The 15,529-nt window shown below is 47.4% G+C and overlaps 2 long non-coding RNA genes across 2 annotated transcripts; one reads left to right on the top strand and one right to left on the bottom strand.

The window, feature by feature from the left end:
- The first annotated feature begins 143 nt into the window (after positions 1-143).
- LOC141413773 (uncharacterized) lies at positions 144-6,427 on the top strand. The gene is made up of 2 exons (XR_012438653.1): positions 144-284; positions 6,071-6,427. It is a non-coding gene; the product is annotated as an uncharacterized lncRNA (long non-coding RNA).
- On the bottom strand, positions 1,878-15,519 carry LOC141413772 (uncharacterized). Its single transcript, XR_012438652.1, has 3 exons — positions 15,379-15,519; positions 3,325-6,237; positions 1,878-2,059 (listed from the first exon to the last, which is right to left on the bottom strand). It is a non-coding gene; the product is annotated as an uncharacterized lncRNA (long non-coding RNA).
- Positions 15,520-15,529: the final 10 nt, after the last annotated feature.

Genomic DNA, 15,529 nt, shown 5'->3' with positions numbered 1-15,529 from the left:
GGGAACCGAGCGACAGGTACAGGCAACGGCTCCTGGGGAACGTCACCTCCAGGCTTTCCAGCGGCTGGCCCCGCCCCACGGCTTCTCTGGGCTCCTCGATTGGCTCTGGGGGTGGGAGGCGGGGCCTGGGCGCGGAGCCTACGTGATGGCGTCAGGCGAGCCCGCGCCGCTTACTGATGTCGGTGGCCGGGAGACCGAAGGGTCGGCTCCCTGGCTGAGGCGCTGCAGCGGCCGGGAGCTCAAGCCGCCGGTCCCTGCTTCCTGTGGTCAGTTGCGAGAATGAGGTGAGATGGGCAGCGCAGGGGGGCGAGGCCGCGATGCGGAAGGGCGGTGACGTCTAGACCTCCCCGCGGTCCCAGGTCCCTGCTTGCCTTGAGGCAGTCCGGCTTCTCAGTCCTCAACCCTTCCCAACCCTCTCTCCATTCTCGCCCCAGCCTTCGGCGCTGTGGGAGCTGGCCGGTCCCCTCCATTTTTTCCCATCGTAACCCGACCTCAGCGCTTACCCGCATGCCCTCATCAGCGCGCTTGCGTAAATGCACCCCACTCGTGACCCCTCTTTAGCGCAGTTGCAACGCGATCTCCGTCACATCCCTTCGGCTCCTCTTCCTCATTGTCACCCCTCAACCCCTCTGGCAATAATGCTCCTCGCTGCCCTGCCCCCCTGTCATTGAAGAACCACCACCAAAGTAGGTACCCTGTTGAATTCATCCCTTTCTTCTTGATAACTGATCTCAGCCTCACCCCAAGTCGATTGTGTACCTCCTTGACCTCACAGACTCACCCCCTAACTTCCTAGTTCATCATGTAGCTCTTTTCCCTCTCTTACCATCCTGAGGACACACCTTCCTAAATCTTTGCTAAACTGTCCCCAACTCTTGTTGCCTCAGTTCCTACCAGTTGCTCCTAGTCTTGTTAACAGTGAGATCTCCATGTCCTGTCTCCTCTGCTGTCCCCATGGCAGTTCTTCACCCAAAGTCTGTGCCCATTCTCCCCTTGGAGCAGCTCTCATTCGATCTGAGAACTTAATGCATAGCCCCTGCCAGACCCCTCCAGCTGACCCTCAACAGCCAAGTCTAGGGCTTGCTCAGAGCTGGGCAGTTAGAGACTGAACTTGACTGGCCTGTGCAGGGCCTCAGGCAGTAATAAGTGTGGAGGAATAGACATCCCTCCCCTACTCTTGGGTTTAAGCCTTTCCCCCATTGTCTGGTCCCCTGTACCTATCGCCAAGGTTTGTTTATCTGGCATCCTATTAAAGTACTTGTGCTGGCTGTTGGAATGGTCAGTGTCATTCAAACAGCTGGAAGGTGAGAGATGGCCACTCACCCAGTTTATTTAACCTGGCGCAATGAAAGCCATCACTTCCTTTTGGCTTGGTTCTGGCTCTGGAGAACCTCAGGGAGTGGCACTGTGTGGGGAAGGCTGTGATCACAGAGCCATATCCATGTGTGTTGTCCTGGCATGGTCCTGACCCTCTCCCACTGCTCCTCCCTGCCAATGCTGATTGCATTGCAGATCAATCCCATTGCTGGGACACAGGGACACGATAGATGTCCACTCTGCCAGCCTACCAAAGGTTTTTTTTTAAAGTTATGAGATCAAAAATCAATCAAAAGTAAACTGTACTTTATCAAAATTAAAAACCTTTGTTTTTTGTTTTGGTGACAGAATCTAGCCCAGGCTGGCCTTCAACTTGCAATCATGCTTCAGCCTTCTGAGTGCTGGGGTGACAGACATTTGGCACCATATGCAGCAAAAATCAAAAATTTATGCTTCAGAGGATAATATCAAGAAGCTGAGTGGCTGGGGTGGTTGTTACTCAGTGGTAGTGTTTGCCTAGGATGTTCAAGGCCCTGCGTTTGAAATGCAAACCCACAAAATGGGGGAAAATATTTATAAATGAAACATAATGGTCAAGTTGGGCTGTGAGTGGAATAAACTTTTCTCCAAAGATGATACATGTACAGCCAAGAAGTACATGAAAAGATGCTGGACATCACTGGCATCAGGAATATGCAGATCAAAATCACAATGAGGTAATACTTCATCCATGTTAGCATACCTGTAAGAAAAAAAGACATACAATATCAAGTGTTCACAAAGATGTAGAGAAATTAACTCTTATACATGAGTGGTAAGAAATGTAAACTGGTACAAATGCTGTAGAAAGCTGTTTGGTAGTCCCTCAGAAGGTTAAACAAAGTTATATGGGACCCAGCAATTCTTCCTCTGGATATATACAAGGAGAATTAAAACCATGTCCACACAAAAATTTGCACATGAATGGTCATAGCAACATACTTGTAAATAGCCAAAAGGTGTGTGTGAGTGTGCAGGGATGTTCATTAATTAATGAATAGATAAATGAATTGTGATAGATCTAGCCAATGAAATATTATTCAGCCAAAATGCATGTTAGAACATGAACAAACCCTGTAATGATATACTAAGTGAAAGGAAGCTGCCACAAAAGGCCACATGACGTATGATTCCATTTATATGAGCCAACCCATAGTTAATGATAAAAGGTTTCCTTGCTCAGTGATGAAAATATGTGTGTGTGTGTGTGTGTGTGGCACTGGGGTTTGAATTCAGGACCTCATGCTTCCTATGCAAGCACTCTCCCACTTAAGGCACTCTGTCAGCCCTTTTTTTGTTTGTGTTGGGCATTTTGGAGAGAGGGTCTCAAGAACTATTTGCCTAGGCTAGCCTCAAACTCGATCCTCCTGATCTCAGCCTCAAGAATAACCAGGATTACAGATGTAAGCCACTGGTGCCTGGCCGGTGAATTAGATGACAGTGCGGTTGCACAACATCACTTGTGAATATGCTAGGCACCACCAAATTATACACTTTAAAATGCTGAATTTTACGGTACATGAATTCTATCTTCATAATAGGTGGAGGGTGCGGGGAAAAAGGAACCCTTATATACTGTTGGTGGGAATAAAAACTAGTCCAGTCACTAAGGAAATTAGTGTGGAGGTTCCTCAAAAACTAAAAATAGAACTAACACATGAGCCGGTCATATCACTCCTCAGTACATATTATAAGGAATTAAAGTCAGCTTACAACAGAGATATCTGTATATACTCAGGGGTGCAGCTAGAGCTTGCACCAAGTCTGAACTTTCTAAATCCATCACCTCCCCACACACATTGTGCTATGTTCCTCTGTTACAGAGAGCACCTGTGTCTAATTTGATTTTCCTATACCCTAGCCAAGTTCAGTGACAGACAATCACATTGGACAGGAAAGGCAGAAGGAGGCGAGGAAAGAAAGAACAGTGAAGAGAGAGAGAGAGAAGCGGTGGGAAGGGGCACTCACTCTTGGAGAGACTGGTGGGAATCATCAGCATTTGCAGTACCCAGGGCTGAGTGACAGACATGGGCTCGTCAGTTCGGTCTGCGCTCTTGGAGCCATTCTCTTAGAGAAAGCAGCTATCAGAGTTTAGTCTGCAGGACAGCTGGGATGAACTGGCTGTGCCCAGGCTGAGGGAAGAGGCAGTGAGCTTCCTGTTCCACTGGATTTTATGGCCCAAGTGCTGGACTTTGATGTCCTCTGGGCTTGAGGAATGGAAATTGAATCCAAAGACTCTTTCTGCTGTAGTTCTACACCACAGGTAGTGAGAAGATCGAGCTCAGTGAGTGGGCAAGGCCCAGAGAGAAGTCAGTGTGGTGAGTGTACATTCATTTAAGATTGCGGACTTGTAGGAGAGCTCAAAGGACAAAGCTCTCCTCCTTAGCGAGAAGCTAAGGAGGAACTCACCCTCCTCAGGGTCACCCAGAAGGGCTGTGGGCTGACAGTACTCTCACAGTGGGGCCTGGTCCTGGAGGATCAGGTTCAGGTAGCACTTCATCAGGCCATCATTGAGGCCAGTCGCATCCAGGCCCAGCAGAGGCCCACGTCTGTGTTGACAAAGACCACATGCTCCAATTCTGAGATGATGTGTCCAGAAAGGGGGAGAGCAGAATTGTTTCAAGAAACTGCCTCAGATCCTTAAGCTGTTCTTAAGCCTATGATAATCACTGCAAATATATGTAGACATGATTCTTAGGTAATTGAGTTTTCTTTTGTCTTTTTGGTTTCTTTTCTTTTTCTTTTTTTTCTTTTTTTGGTGGGACTAGGGTTTGAACTCAGGGCTTCACCCTTGCAAAGCAGGTGCTCTACCACTGAATCTCTGGTCCATTTTGCTTTGGTTATTTTGGAGATGGGGGTCTCTCAAACTATTCACTCAGGCTGGCCTTGAACCACAATCCTCCTTATCTCAGCCCCCCAAGTAGCTACGATTACACTGGCACCCTACTCAGATAATAGTCTTAAGGGGAGATGTTACTACACAATAGCCCATAACTTTTTGAGGTTGGTGTTATGAAATATAATCACTATGTTCATTACAACCACCCCTAAGATCCTTGACATTATCTGCTCATCCAAGACAGGTTTCCTGAGCCTACAGGTCCTTGGAGCTGGGATGATACTGGGTAAAGACATGGTTCCTACCCTTGATCCAACTAACTTTTCCTCTTCTTTTTACTTTTTTTTTTTTCTGCATAGCTGGAGAATGAACTCAGGGCCTTGTGCATGCTAGGCAAGTACTCTACCACTGAGGTATATCCCCAGCCCCAAGAAACTGCCATGGAGCCCTTCTGTTAGTGAAGCTTGTGTGGGACGTTCGAACTTAGAGTAAGAAAAATGCCACAGAAAGGTCAGCAGCTGAGCGAGTCCCTGAAGGCTTTCCAGACGCAAAGATGGAGAACCTTCTAGGCACAATGTTCTGAAAGAAAAAGGGATAAAGGGTAGGAAAGCAACAGGCCTGTAACAGGAGTGAGAACACTGCCGTTACAACAGGTGAAGGGAGAGTGGCTGATTACATGGCAAGGCCAGGTAATGGAGGGTCTTGAATATCAAACTGATAAGGCCACTTGGAGCAAAGGTTCCCACACATAGGTGTGTAGCAGAAGCCCCTGGAGAACTTACCAGGGTACAGATGCAGGGGCCGCAACTTAGTGAATTGGACTCCAGGCTTGCATGTGGGAGCCAAAGATTACTGTACAGGAAAGTGACCTGGCCACAGCTATGTACACTTTAGGGTGGATCGCTCTGGGTAAGGAGATCAGACCTCAGGTGTACCAAACTCAGGTCCTGGATGCCTCAGTCTGACATAACTGCCCCTCATCTCTGCTGCCACAGTGCCCTAAGCATGCCTCCTATGTGCAAGTACAGACCACACTCCCCTGGACAGTGTGGCTGAGTTCCAGTTAGCTTCAGCTCAGTATGGGCTGACCAGTTGACTGGCCCAAGGAAACACAGAGTAACATAGGGGGACAGCTAGAAAGTCAATGTCACCCAGGAAAGGGATAAGAACTGGACCTAGGGGAGTGGTAACAGGCATGGAAATACAGATCAGAGACTGACAAGGCACCTTTGGGCTGAAGGTGGCATTTAATATCCCTTAGAGGCGCAGTGACAGCTACTTGCTCAAAAGCCCAGACAATTAAGGGGAAGGCCAAAGACAGGGTCCCCAGGTGAAATTCAGATGCTCCAACTGGATCCCATTCTTTGATAAAAATCCCCAAACCTCATTATGAATGTCATAATTAGGACACAGATGTTCATATATTCAAAGGCAGGTTCAGCAAACTTTTTCTGTAAAGAGCCACAGAGTAAATATTTTAGGCTTTGAAGGCCGCAGAAACTCTAATAAATGCCTCTCTCTGCCAGGTGTGGTCAAAACAGTCAGAAGCCCTGTGCGGGGGTGGGGGGGGGGTGGGGAAGTAGCCACAGGTTCTTGCCTGAAGGCTGAGGGTGGAAAGGTCTAGTGACTGGCTGGGCAGCTGGATCTGGAGATAAACCTTTCTAGTAGACACTCTGGGCCTATCTGACTATCTCTACACTACACCACAGGGTGTCTTCCACACGGCTGGAGAGAAAGAGCCAAGTGTCCCACATTCCTCTCCCAACCAAACCCTCTCCAGCTGATCTCACTTGTGGGTGACAGCTTTCAGGAGGGGCCAGAAGACAGGCTGAGGCAGAGATTTCTGGTAGACATGTTTCTTCCTTTTTCCTCCAGCCTCAGCTTGGATGTGTTTGGCATGCAGGCAGGTCGTGGATAAACAGAACCTCCAAGGCACTGCACATGGTGTTGGCATCTCCGTCTTCACTAGCGACCACTGTGTCTGTGCACACATACTGCTCCTGCAGTGCCTTCACGGATCCCACCAGTTTCCTCTTGATGACCTAGGCAGCGCCAAACAAAAGACACCTTTACGGGACGATTCTACAGAAAGCCCCTAAAATGTAACCCTTGACCTGTCATCCAATGCGTGCTCAACTACAATGCGCACACAGCTGTGTATGTGTATATAGACTCCTTCTGCTCATTAACTATCACAAATAAAGATAAATCATAGAGAAGATATTATTTGGATATTCTTCCTTGTGGATTCTTTTTGTTTTCTAACCAAATTCAGTGAATTTATAGCTATATAATCTTGTGTTTAAATTCTGGCTCCATCACAGTTATGTCTATAGGAGACTGGGCAGGGCAGGGCTTAAGGTTTCCAGCTAATTTACATGGCCAACACTCTGCAGAGATGAGCTAAGGGACATAAACACATTGAGAAAGGGCTGGGGTGTGATTCAGTGGTAGAAAGCATGCCGAGCATGTGCTGGGTTAAATCTCCAGCGCAGTGCCAAACAACAACAGTAAGAAAATAGCATGGTTACATTAGGGAAGATCCTGGGCCTGGAAGCCAAAGGCTTCCATTCAGTCTCAGCTCTGTCATAACCAGTGGGGGCACCTCGGACATTGCATTTAACCTCTCTGAGCCTCAGTTCCCCATCTGTTAAATGAAACAGTCCTTCCTCATCTACAGCAGAGAGGGCAACGCTCCTGAGGACAGGACTCAATCCTTATGTCTCCATCACTTGGCACTATGCCTGGTGTAATATAGTAAATAAATGTACTGAATACATTACAAAGTGCACACAAAATCCTTTGGAAAAAGCAAAAATTATTGAATCATAATTTTGTGAAAACTATAGAAATGGGTTTCTTTCAAACACACTAGACTAGAAGGGATTACAAAAAAAACTGCTTTGAATTAAGTGTTATGATGATGGCTAAATATTTAACTCTTTCATTTTTATTTTAGCCCAAAGAGTAAATGCTAATGTTCTTTGGAAAATTAAATTTAAAAAAATTAATGAGCTGCAATTCACACATCACAAAATTCACCCATTTAAATTATAGAATTTAATGGTTGTTCAGAAAAATATGTAACCTTCATCACTAATTTTAGACCTCTTCATCATTCCCCAAAGAAACACTGTATATTAATGATTGCCGGAGATGGAGAGAAGGGAATTGGGAGTGACTGCAGTTACTCATCTACTTTCTGCTTCTACAGAGTTGCATGTTCTGCACATCTCATATGAATGGATTCCTGCAACATGTGACCTTTTGTGTTTGGCTTCTCTCACTCAGCATGTTTTCAAGGTTTATCTATCCTAGAGGATTTATCAAGACTTCATTCCTTATTCAGCTGTATGGATATACCATGTTTTATTGACCGATCAGTAATGGACATTTGGGTTGGTTCAAATTTTGGCAATAATGCTATGAACATTCACGTACAAGTCCTTGTGTAGACACATTTCCAAATCTCTTGGTATATACTCAGGCATGGAATTGCTAAGTCATATGAAACCCTGTGCTGGGTTGGGGATGTAGCTCAGTGACAGAACACTTGCTTAGCATGCATGAGCTTCCCAGCACCATACAAACCACCAATCAAACAAACAAAACCCCTGTGTTTAACCTTTCTAGGAAATGCTGAACTGTTCTCAAAAGTAACTGCACTATTTTATATTCCCACCAGCAATATCTCACTGGTCCAGTTTTTCCACTTTTTTTGTGGTGGGTACTACTTGGGGATTGAATTCAGGTCCTTGTGTTTGGTAGGCAAAGCTCTACCACTTGAGCCATGCTCCCAGCACTTTTATTGCTTTCTTTTTAGATAGGGTCTCCTGTTTTGGCCTGGGCTGGCCACAAACTGCCATCCTCCTGCCTCCCCAATAACTGGGATTACAGAGATTACAGACATGTGCCATCATGCTTGGCTTAGTTGTTGAGATAGGCTCTCCTTACCATTTTTCAGAGGCTAGCCTCGGACTGTGATCCAACTTTCTCTCCTCCTGAGCAGCTGGAATTTCAGGCTTGTACCACCAAGCCAAAATTTTTTTTCACATTTTTTTCAACATTTGTTAGTGCCTTACTGATTATAGCCATCCTACTGGAATGAATAGTGTCTCATTATGGTTTTGAGTTGCATTTCCTGAGTCTACTAGCAATGAGAATCTTACATGTACTTCATGGTCATTTGCTTTTTTTTTTTTTTTGAAGAAATGCTGTTCAAATCCTTTGTCTGGTGGGTGGTAAGGGAGGGGGTGGGGGCAGGGGGGAGAAATGACCCAAGCCTTGTATGCACATATGAATAATAAAAGAAAAAAAAAAGAAAAAAAATCCTTTGTCTGTTTTATAACTGGATTGTCTTTGTATTGCTGAATTCTAACAGTTCTTCATACATTCTGGATACACTGGATCCATATCAAATATAGGATTGGCAAATATCTTCTTTATCTATGGTGGTCTTTTCACATTCTTCATAGTGTCCTTTGAAGCATAAAAGGTTTTAACTCTGAAGAAGTCCCAATTTTAAATGTTCTTTTATATGCAAGATATTACCATTAGTTATATAAAAGTGCAACCACTACTTCTGAGTATTTGCTAGGTGCTGGGTCAGGGCACGCAGGGATAAATAGCACGTAAGTTCTAGAAGCCCAACAAACCCTCAAGGAGTCAGTCTATGCTGCCATTGTGGGGGCTGAGCTCAGTGGGGGCTCAGCTACAGCTGAGGGAGTTCTGGGTGGGATGGGGAAAGGGCCTTTGCATGAAAGCCAGAGGGAGACAGGTGGAGCTGACCCTTTGGTGGCCAGGTGGGGAAGGCTTACCTCTGAGGGCTATAGTTCCTTTCAAGGAGAAAGTTCTCTGAAGTGGGGAACAACAATGGGGAGGAAAAGGACATTCTGGCTTCCCCCAAGAAGCCACCTCAGGCTTCCACTGACCCTAAAAGTTACCAAATCTCTTCCCAATCCAAGGGAACTGACAGAGCCAGTCCAGAGTGCCCAAGACAGCCCAGGGCCAGTCCAGGGGAAAGGACTCTCCAAGACAGGGCATCTAAGGGGCTCTGGTGAGCTGGTCACAAACAATTGTATTTGAAGCATGGTAAATGTTCAAAGATGTATGTCAGCTGCCAATTTACTGCCATTGTTGTGGGGCAACAAACGAGTGACTGGGAAGAACTGTTTCAGACAATCAAAGTCTTCAGCAAACTGTGAACCACTTGCAGTGTAAAAGCAGAGTGCTGAGGGTTGAACAAAAATTCCTGGTCTTCAGGTAACCCACCTTAAGTCCCCGTTGTGCCTTACACAGATTTCCATTTTACAAGCAAGAAAAGGGCAGACATCTCCTAGGAAGGACAAGATCTCATCAGAGCCTGCTTTTGCCGGAATCTTTTCTCCACCTGGCTATCTCCGTGGACAGTGCCCATTCATACTACAGTGAGAAAAGCCATGCAGCCTTCTACAGCCCTTTCCACCCTTGATCCTCCTGTGCCTGCCTACTGAGATGGCAGCTGGGAGCTCCTGTCCATTCTCCAACACTGGCAGTATTTCCACTCAGGTGCCGCTCCCGAGGAGACTCACATGACACCTGCAGGGACAGATGGTGGCCAGATGAGCATGCTCCCAACTCACCCCACAACCACAGTCCCCTCCCAGTAAGCAGCAGGCAGTCATCTCGGCTCACTCAAACTGCAACCCAAAGGCCTCTGAACAACATCAAAGTAAAAACTGAGAGTGGATTTTAAGGAAGGAAAAGGCCAGAGGCTCGGTCCTCCGGAGGCAAGGAGTCCTGTGTACCATGCGTGGGTGGTAAGGACTCTGCACCCCAAAAGCTGCACAGAAAGGCAGGGCTGGTGGGATGGGGGTGGGGACGGAAGGGAACCAAAGGCTGCTTCAGGGCACAAGGCAGATGCTTCAGCTGAAGGTGCCAAGAACCCATGAGGAAGAGGAAGCAGGAGCTCACAATACACATGCAAGGCCTGGGCCCCGCACCAGCCCCTGAATCCTGTCGCTGTCCAGAGTCTGCTAGCTGGGTGATGGAGGGTACGACTAAGCAGCTTCAAAAGGAGACGGGATCTGTTGCTACATTCTGCTTCTCCATTGGGTGGCAAAGGTTTAACTTGGGCAGCACAGGGACAGGTCTAAACAGACCAACAGGCAATTTGCCTCTAACTAGCAAGTCACACCAGGATACAGGAACAGTTCCCTAGGTAGACAGTATGACCAAGTAAAACACCCAGCGCAGGGCCTGATGTGTTCTAGGTATAAATGATATCTGTAATCCCAGTGAACGGAGCCACCCAAATCTACAAAGAATGCCATTGCCTTCAATAGTTGAAACCATGCATTATTGAGTCCTTCAGTATGGCTCAAGTGGTAGAGCACCTGCCTAGCAAGCATGAAGCCCTGAGTTCAAACCCCAGTGCCTGCAAGAAAAAATGTGTTAAGGTTGTCTCTGCTTTCAAATAATTAGGGTCCAAAGAAGTTAACACAAACAAGAACTCTAATCTACATTGCCTCATTTATGCTCTTCCTAATTGTCCTAGGAGTGCCATTTTATTATCTCCACCTGCTAGATAAGGACATGGGACCTGTCCCAGCTCAAGGAATTACTGGAGATGCCAAGGTTGATAGTGGTTTGGGTCCACCACTGCACCCCAGACTGATAACAATCCCAGGTCAGGTGAAACTTGAGGTAGGAGTCCTCAGAGCTAGGAGTCCTCAGAGCTAGGACTCAAATGGTGGGCTGGGAGGAAGACACTTTGTCTGGGGACCAAGGGATGGGGTATAGGGAACATTAAGGCCAGTCTTGCCAGCAAGGCTTACAGAACAGCAGTGAACAGGAGATCGTGGAAGCAGAGAAACACTGTGGTCCTCAATGAAGGTGCTGAGTCAATCTCTGGCCCCTGGGGTTGGCAAGAGAGCAAACAGGCACAGGGAGTCAGGCCCCAGAGTGGCCAGACATTTCACAATTCACAGAGTTAGGACCAAGACATTGGGGATAAGGCCACAATTCAGGACACATGTATCTTTCTCTACAGGAAGCCAAAACACCCTACTTACTCATGCCTATGCTACAGTGCTCCAGGGAGGTTGGAATGTGACCATCAGTGACATGCTGATGGAACCTGACCAAGGCTTTGGATCTCTTGACAGCTGGGTCAGTGCACCACTATCCACATGGCAGCTCAGACTCCAAAGCTACCACTGTTAGGGACTGGTGTCACTTCCCATCCTCAGAAAATTCTTCACTGACACCAAGAACAAGACTGGGTAGAGGCACAGATTCAAGGAGTACTACACTGATAGGACTAAGGAGAGAGCCTGGGCAATGCTACAGGGGCTCTTCAACATTACTTGGGATAGCAAGGGCAACTCCTGCCATTTAGGAAATTCCAAATTGCACCAAGCCTATTTCCACCCCAGGCACTTCCACGGCTTTCAAGTGAAAACAAAATGAGCTTCTCTGATCTCATTTTCCAACCTCACTGAATTCTTCCAACAATCTTGTGGGAGATGGTCATCCCTATTTTACTGAGGTTTAGTAAAAACAGGCCTCAGGTAAGGGAGGCCTTACCTGGTTCTCTGCTTTTCTTACTCCTTTCACCAGATCAAACTGTCTCAGATGCTTGCTTTGTAATTTCTTAGGCAAATTATTACTTATAGATTCTTCAGAGGTACTCAGAGGCTCTATTTTGTTTTGACTAAGGCCTGAGAGCAACAAGATATTGTCCCTCAAACAGACTTATACCCCAGCCAGTCGAGCCCCAGGCCCTTCCCATGGTACCCAAGTTTCAGAGTTACCTTTTCTTAAATGTTCAACATACAGGAAGGAACTGCCCTGGATGTTTGGCATAATATTGCTTGTCTTCTGTATATGGTATGTCTGATTTTGCTTCCTCCAAAGTTCAAGGAAGGAAGAAAAGACAGAAATGGCTTAGATGGGACTTACATCAACAGCAGGAACGGATAACCTGGCTTGAGTCTCAAAACACTCGATCCATCAGTAAGCAGCAACTGCTTCTCTTTAGAGACCTCTCAGCCACCCCACACAGCCTTCTCTTCACAGCCTGAATCCTGTGTGTACCTGGCTATTCAGAATAGCATGGTCTTTATGCCATCTGGCGGCTGTGTCAATTGATGACTCACGCTATTTCAGTTGGGTTGCCTGGATACCTAAGGCAGATGAGTGAGTAGCCCATCCCCCATGGAGAGCACCATGAGCCCTGCACCCTGAGAAGGAGTTCTAAATCTGCATTCCTACACCCTGAGGAGGAGATACAGGGTCTCCTAAATCTGCCACAGCGTTGATAAACAAAATGCTCTCACAGTTGTTCCCCCTCCCTCAATAAGGGGCAAACAGACCAGCTCATCTAAGAGAGCCCACATGCAAATACATGGCCAATACAAAAAACCCACCTAACCAATACCCTAACCCAGAGTTAAAGCATCCATAAAAAGCCCCAGCCTTCACCTGAGCAGTGAGTTACTGACTTCGGGCTCTGCTGCACTTCTCTAGCTGTAGCCTTTCCTTTCTCTCTAATAAACCCTACTTTATACACCGACTTTGGGTCATCATTGAGCTGCCTCACCAGCCAGTTCCCTGGCATGTGAAGGCAAGGACCCTCGACCCCGGTCTGCAAAACTTCAACATCGGCACATAACAATTGGAAAAAAAAATGACAAAATTATCTTCTGATTCAGAAAGGCAGCTGATCTTTCAGACATGTGAGTGCTGAGTAAGTAAATAGCACCTCCTTCCACCTAAAAAAAGTTGGATTTCTGGACAAGGGTCCTTTCCTGGACACTCACTGGAGTTGGGGAAGTGGGAGATGAGGCTTTGAAGCAATAGCTTCAAATTAAATATGCTGGAGGGTGAGAAACTTCTAGCCCGTGATTCCTAGATTCTGATCCCAATCCACAGTTCCATGGCCCATGACTCTCCCTCAGGCCCCCTTTATGAGACAGAGCCCTCAAGTTCCAGAGTTGCCCTTCTCTCTGTCAGCTAAGGCGAGGACCGTGTGACTCAGACCTACACAATCTAAATAATAGCCTGGGTTCACTAAGGCCTCATCATCTAATCAGTTGAGTGGGGCAGAATTGTGCAGTCATAAACACTGGGTATCATTCTTTCCTTCCTCCTTCTTTCCATGCAGTACTATTATCTTATCCCATATGCTCTAGGATTCTAACAAGAAGCAAACTCTGAATGAATGAAAACAAGAACTTTGCATGATTCATTCACCACTGCATTCCTAGTACCTAGAACAGTGCTTGGCACATAGTGGTGCTCAAAAAACACGTGTTGATTGAATTGATCATTAAAATAAAAGCCAGGCATAAGGCAGGTATGTCCATTTCACAGACCGGAGAGTTAAGGCACACAATTCTAATGTGATAGGCCTGCTGTGGCACAACTGACCTTTAACCCAGTTGCCAAGAGGGTAGAAGAAGCCATTCAAAAGGTTGCACCAAAATGGGAGGTTATTAAAGGTTGAATTGCTTTCAGCTTTCAAAGGAAGGAGACCACAGACAATGGGTCCTTTGGGAGCCCTTTAAAATTATCAGCACAGGTAGGGGTCTCCCTTAGTACTACAAGACTTCCCTAGCACACACATAAATACACACACACACACACACACACACAACACACACACACATTGCCATCGTTTGCTGGCAGGTGATCAGAATTCAGAGCAAATGTAAACCAAAAAGACTCCAAAATGCTGACCATGGGACCTTGGTGCTTCTGCCTCAGGTAATGAGAGATAATTTAACTTGGTTTCCTGTGTTCATGGAACCTAGAAAGCTAAAGCTCAGTACCCATCACCTATAAAAAGAGGGAGCAATTCCACTGGTCTGTACCCCCTCACAACCTCCCTGTGACCCACTTACCTATCATCTCCCCAAGAAGGAATATGCCTTTGACATCTATCGTATCCCTGTGTCCCAGCAATGGGATTGATCTGCAATGCAATCAGCATTGGCAGGGAGGAGCAGTGGGAGAGGGTCAGGACCATGCCAGGACAACACACATGGATATGGCTCTGTGATCACAGCCTTCCCCACACAGTGCCACTCCCTGAGGTTCTCCAGAGCCAGAACCAAGCCAAAAGGAAGTGATGGCTTTCATTGCGCCAGGTTAAATAAACTGGGTGAGTGGCCATCTCTCACCTTCCAGCTGTTTGAATGACACTGACCATTCCAACAGCCAGCACAAGTACTTTAATAGGATGCCAGATAAACAAACCTTGGCGATAGGTACAGGGGACCAGACAATGGGGGAAAGGCTTAAACCCAAGAGTAGGGGAGGGATGTCTATTCCTCCACACTTATTACTGCCTGAGGCCCTGCACAGGCCAGTCAAGTTCAGTCTCTAACTGCCCAGCTCTGAGCAAGCCCTAGACTTGGCTGTTGAGGGTCAGCTGGAGGGGTCTGGCAGGGGCTATGCATTAAGTTCTCAGATCGAATGAGAGCTGCTCCAAGGGGAGAATGGGCACAGACTTTGGGTGAAGAACTGCCATGGGGACAGCAGAGGAGACAGGACATGGAGATCTCACTGTTAACAAGACTAGGAGCAACTGGTAGGAACTGAGGCAACAAGAGTTGGGGACAGTTTAGCAAAGATTTAGGAAGGTGTGTCCTCAGGATGGTAAGAGAGGGAAAAGAGCTACATGATGAACTAGGAAGTTAGGGGGTGAGTCTGTGAGGTCAAGGAGGTACACAATCGACTTGGGGTGAGGCTGAGATCAGTTATCAAGAAGAAAGGGATGAATTCAACAGGGTACCTACTTTGGTGGTGGTTCTTCAATGACAGGGGGGCAGGGCAGCGAGGAGCATTATTGCCAGAGGGGTTGAGGGGTGACAATGAGGAAGAGGAGCCGAAGGGATGTGACGGAGATCGCGTTGCAACTGCGCTAAAGAGGGGTCACGAGTGGGGTGCATTTACGCAAGCGCGCTGATGAGGGCATGCGGGTAAGCGCTGAGGTCGGGTTACGATGGGAAAAAATGGAGGGGACCGGCCAGCTCCCACAGCGCCGAAGGCTGGGGCGAGAATGGAGAGAGGGTTGGGAAGGGTTGAGGACTGAGAAGCCGGACTGCCTCAAGGCAAGCAGGGACCTGGGACCGCGGGGAGGTCTAGACGTCACCGCCCTTCCGCATCGCGGCCTCGCCCCCCTGCGCTGCCCATCTCACCTCATTCTCGCAACTGACCACAGGAAGCAGGGACCGGCGGCTTGAGCTCCCGGCCGCTGCAGCGCCTCAGCCAGGGAGCCGACCCTTCGGTCTCCCGGCCACCGACATCAGTAAGCGGCGCGGGCTCGCCTGACGCCATCACGTAGGCTCC

The sequence above is a fragment of the Castor canadensis genome, chromosome 11, assembly GCF_047511655.1.
Source record: "Castor canadensis chromosome 11, mCasCan1.hap1v2, whole genome shotgun sequence".
Classification (NCBI taxonomy): domain Eukaryota; kingdom Metazoa; phylum Chordata; class Mammalia; order Rodentia; family Castoridae; genus Castor; species Castor canadensis.
Note: the sequence above shows the minus strand (reverse complement) of the source record. Positions and strands in the feature narration are given on the sequence as shown.